This window comes from Myotis lucifugus, unplaced genomic scaffold, assembly GCF_000147115.1.
Source record: "Myotis lucifugus unplaced genomic scaffold, Myoluc2.0 scaffold_126, whole genome shotgun sequence".
Classification (NCBI taxonomy): Eukaryota; Metazoa; Chordata; class Mammalia; order Chiroptera; family Vespertilionidae; genus Myotis; species Myotis lucifugus.
This window is the reverse complement of record NW_005871174.1, coordinates 2,703,227-2,708,888: the sequence shown is the minus strand read 5'-3', so window position 1 is coordinate 2,708,888 and position 5,662 is coordinate 2,703,227.

Here is a 5,662-nt window from a genome sequence, read left to right as displayed (position 1 = left end):
GGCTTGGCTTCTCTGCTGTGGTTGGACCAAAGGCCTGGGTCCCGGGTGCCGGAGGAAAACCGGTGCCGGCAGCCGGGGAAGGAAGGCCTATTGCACGAATCTTCAGGCAATGGGCTTCTAGTTATAAAATAATCTGCTTTACTTAAAGTCTACTTAATATAATTACTAATCACATCTAAAAAGTACCTTTACCTCAACATCTAGACTGGTGTTTGACTAAACAACTGGTTATCATAGCCTCGCTATCTTGACACATCACAAAGGGAATATTAACTATTTAAAACAAATCATTGTACTCATGAATATGTTTATTTATACCAATTACAAATAAGGGGACCAGATATATGGAATTACTGACTAGAGAGTGGGAGAGTGGGAAGATGTCCTACATAAGCTTTGCTTTAAAGCTAAGAGGGTCTTGCCTGTTGGTGTGGCTCAGTGGTTGAGTGTCGACCTATGAACCAGGAGGTCATGATTCAATCCCTGATTAGGGCACATGCCCAGATTTCGGGCTTGATCCCCAGTGTGGGGTGTGTAGGAGGCAGCCAATCAATGATTCTCTCTCATCATTGATATTTTTATTTCTCTCTCCCTCTCCCTTCCTCTCTGAAATCAGATAAAAATATATTTTAAAATATTTTGCTAAATACAAATATATTAAAAAAATAAAATTAGGAGGGTTTTATGTGAAGTGAACTTAGAGATAGATGTTCAGATGTTCACATTGCTTTGAAAATTAACATACAAAACTGACAAAATTGCTTTTCTCTATTAGAAGTCTGATAGGCAAGTTTTTTCCTAATAAAATCACTGGGAATGCCTGATCAATAGATAGACTTAGAGCCACAGGTGGCAACTGAGAATTTCTCAAACAGCACTAAAAGCAAATCTGAAGAAAAGTGTCCAGTAAGGCAAAAGGAAAATGCGCTTAAAAAAAAAGGAAAATGAACCGCCGAAACCGGTTTGGCTCAGTGGATAGAGCGTCGGCCTGCGGACTGAAAGGTCCCAGGTTCGATTCCGGTCAAGGGCATGTACCTGGGTTGCGGGCACATCCCCAGTAGGAGATGTGCAGGAGGCAGCTGATTGATGTTTCTCTCTCATCGATGTTTCTAACTCTCTATCTCTCTCCCTTCCTCTCTGTAAAATATCAATAAAATATATTAAAAAAAAAAAAAGAGAGGCAAGGTGGCCCCCCAATTTCCAAAAAAAAAAAAAAAAAGGAAAATGAATATCACTCAAGTACATTGGGCTGCAGATGAATAAGTATGGAGGTTTCAAAACATCCTATATAATAAAAACCTAATATGCTAAGTGTCTGGTTGTCTGTTCATCCAATCAAAGCATAATATGCTAATGATATGCTAAGGCAGCTCAACTGCTTGCTATGATGTGCACTGACTACCAGGGGGCAGACAGTTGATTGGTCGACCAGTCACTATGATGTGCACTGACCACCAGGGGGTAGACACTCCAACCAGTAGGTTAGCTTGCTGCTGGGGTCTGGCCCATTGGGACTGAGCGAGATGGGCCAGACATGCCCTGGAGCCCTCCTGCAGTCTCTCCCCGGCCCTGATCGTGCACCAGTGGGGTCCCTCGGCCAGGCCTGCACCCTCTCACAATCTGGGACATCTTGGGGGATGTTGGAGAGCCAGTTTCAGCCTGATCCCGCAGGCCAGGCCGAGGGACCCCACTGGTGCACGAATTAATGCACCGGGCCTCTAGTGGCTCTATAATTCTTTTGACACTTTCCATTAAATTTATGTCTTCTTCCTCTGAATCTGGACTATCTGACTGCTTGATCCATAGAATATGGTGGAAGCTATGCTGTGCCATTTCCAGGTGTAGGCCTTAAGAAAGGGGCAGTTTCTATTTCCTGCTTGTTAGGCTGCTTGCTTTTGGAACCTAGTCACCACTCTGTAAGGAAGCTTAAGCTGCCTAATGGGTAGGAATTGACAGCCAGGGCCAGTTTGCCAGATGTGTAAATGGTCCATCTTGAATCCACTTGCCCTAGCTGAGTGGATTCAGCTGACACCTGGAGAGCAGAGGTGAGCTGTCCTCACTGAGCCCTGTCTAAAATACACATCTGTGAGCAAAATCAATAATAATTGCTTTAAATACTTAAATCATTAAGTTTTGGGGTGGTTTGTGCAGTGATAAAAAGATGCCTAGAAGATGCCTGGCTGGGATCTGGGCTGGGCCTGTAGGGTATGTAAGAGCTAGCTGATACTGAATGGATAGACAAAGAGTAGAGGCAGACAAGATTTCATTCCACATGGGGAAGAACTGAAGAGTCCTGTATTGTTGGACTAAGATGAAGAGGTAAGACATATAGATTTAAAGTAGATGAGTTAGTCATTCATTGTTCATAGGATCAGGTTAGGTAGAAAAACACAGAGTTTGGGCTCTAGGTCAGTATCCAGATGTTCAAGCCAAGAAAAAAGAAATGCAAACACAATTCAGGCCAGGAGAGTAGATTTCAAAACCTCAAATTGCAAATAGGGTGTTCTAGCTGGGTCATATGGTCATTTCTGATGTGGGAAATAAGGCAACAGGAACTAGGGACTTAGGTCCAAAATCTGAGTGTAGGAGGAGATAAAACCAGTCAGAATGCTGGGACTATTTAAAGTGTTGGTGGCAAAAAGAAAGAGTATCATAGAGATGGAGTCAAATAGTTTCAAGGCTAGAACTCCACAGCCATTCATTGGAACTAGAATTGAGATTAGTGCTCAGCTCAAAGATGGGCGAGGAGGAATACTGGCATGGTTTGAACTAATAGGCACTTCCGTTAGCTCACATAACTGAGTGAATATTCTAAAAATCCTTTGAGTACATATACATTGGAATCTCATAAGATTTAACATTTATACTTAGGCTTATCTTTTTTGTTCTCAAAGCAAGTTGACGAGTACCTTTAAAAAGCAAATTGTATACTAGAGGCTCCTAAAGAGGTTATTAATCATTAGTGAAAGCACTAGATAAAGCATGTCGTTACATAGGCGTTATTGGATATTTGCTGATTGCTCATGATGTTTAGAGTTGGTCTTATTGGATTTTGTTATTGCCCCTGCTTAAGGTGTTTTCCTTTTCTGGTTTTATTCTAAAAGCAATTTAGAATACAGCTAAATTCTTTTTAAAAAAATATATTTTATTGATTTTTTACAGAGAGGGAGAGGGATAGACACAAACATCGATGAGAGAGAAACATCGATCAGCTGCCTCCTGCACACCCCCCCACTGGGGATGTGCCCGCAACCAAGGTACATGCCCTTGACCGGAATCAAACCTGGGACCCTTCAGTCCTCAGGCTGACTATCTACTGAGCCAAACCGGTTAGGCGTTAGGGCATACAGCTAAATTCTTAAGATGGAGTGAACTGGATCCTCCTTGCCTACCTTTCCCAACCCCATTTGCCACCATTCTTCCCTCTGCTTATTAGTTTCCAGACACATTGGCCTCCTTTCAGATATGTAAAGGGTACAGACTTTCTACTAAGTCAGTTCTTGGCACATGCTCTTCCCTCTCACTGGAAGGCATTTCAATCCGCTTTCCCCCAGGTAGCTTCTGTTCAGGTTAAATGTCACATCCTTCAGAGATCCCTAAACTCATTAGTCTCCTTTGTAATTCTCTTCTTGTAACTTTTTATCATTGCACTTACCATAATTACATATATGTACTTTTATGTAATGGTTGCCTGTCCCACTAGCATGTGATCACTATCAGATGTGGGGACATTTTAGGTATGGTTTTTATTTATGACTGAAGCTGGGGAAGAGAAAAATGAGTTAAAATTCAGTAAAGTGATGGGAGGCAGAAGAGCAGGTAAAGTTGAGAATAAAACATGCCATTCAAAGAATTAAAAAAGAATTGCAGTCTGAAGACCACTTAGTGGAGGGCAAAGTGCTTAACACACGTCAATGGGCCCTGATTATAGATGTAAAATGAGTACTCTTAAAAAAATATATATATTTTATTGTTTTTTTACAGAAAGGAAGGGAGAGGGAAAGGGATAGAGAATGAGAAACATTGATGAGAGAGAAACATCAACCAACTGCCTCCTGCACACTCCCCACTGGGGATGTGCCTGCTACCAAGGTACATGCCCTTGACCGGAATCGAACTTGGGACCCTTCAGTCCACAGGCCAATGCTCTATCCACTGAGCCAAACCAGTTAGGGCTAAAATGAGTACTCTTAACGAGAGATCAAGAAATTTAGGATGTGCAGAAATTAGAACCCATGTACATTGGTGGTGGGAATGTAAAATGGTATCTTTGGAAAAGTTTGGCAGTTCCTCAAAAAGTTAAACAAAGACAGCATTCCATTTCTAGATATATATCTAAGAGAAATGAAAACATTTCCACACTAAAACTTGTACATGAATGTGTATTATTCATATTATTCATAATAAAAGTGGAAACAACTCAAATGTCTACCCAATAATGAGTAAAATGTGGTATATTCATAAAAAATAAATATTATTCAGCCACAAAAAGGAATGTATACTGATACATGTTGGAATATGGATGAACCTTGAAGACACACAAAATGAGCGAGACACAAAAGGCCACTTTTTGTATGATTTCCTTTAAATGAAATGTTTAGAATACACAAATTCATATGGAAATCAGTTTAGTGGTTGTCTAGGACTAGGAGTATGAGGTGTGGAGTGATTGACAGAGGGTATAGGATTTTTGAGGGGGGAGTGATGAAAATGTTCTAAATTTAGACTATGGCTTTGGTGGCACAACTCTGAATATACTAAAAAACCATTGATTTGCATACTCTGGGTGAATTTTAAATGTCAATTATATCTCCATAAAAATGTTTTAATATAGTCAATTCTTAGTACTCATGGTAGTAAATTATGTTCTATAAAGTTGCTGCAAACACTGAATTAGCAAATATTGAACCGTTGCTCTTAGGTGAAATACAAGGTTAGTTTCCTGGAAGTCTTTGGTCACAACAGTATTGTCAACCTATTCATACATGCCCTTGTTTTATGTGCTTCTATTTAAAGATACTTTATTTAATATATACTAGAGGCCTGATGCACGAAATTCGTGCAAGGGGCTCGGCCCTCGCAGCCCCTGCTTCGTCCAGAAGGTTGTCCGGACAGTCGTTCTGCTGTTTGGTCTAATTAGCATATTAGCTCTTTAATATATAGTATTGTTGATTTATTAACATTGAACTCACGGACAATAACACTGTCACTCATTCCTGAACAAAACTTATCTAAAACATGTATCTTTCCATAAGGCACATAGCGTTATTGCACTTAAAGAACACTAGATACCATTTCAGCACTAGGCTTAGGGATCATTTTAAACAGCTATCTCACTAACAAAAAACACAAAAATGCCAAAAATGTGGCACTAAATAAACTGAAAAGGTTACCTAGAGCATGAGCTGAAACAAGGCAATGTCACCTTGTTTGGACTTGGCTGGAAATGGATGGGTGTGCCTCAGGTACTGTAATTGTGGGGTTACAATTGCATTTTAGTGGTTCAATAGGTGAATATTTAAATACTAGAGGCCCAGTGCACAAAAATTTGTGCACTGGGGGGGGGGGGAGGTCCTACCGAGCAAAGCAACCAAGAGCAAAGAGACGTGTCCGGAGTGTGAAACGAATACAGGATAATATAACAGAATAACTTAAATGAAAA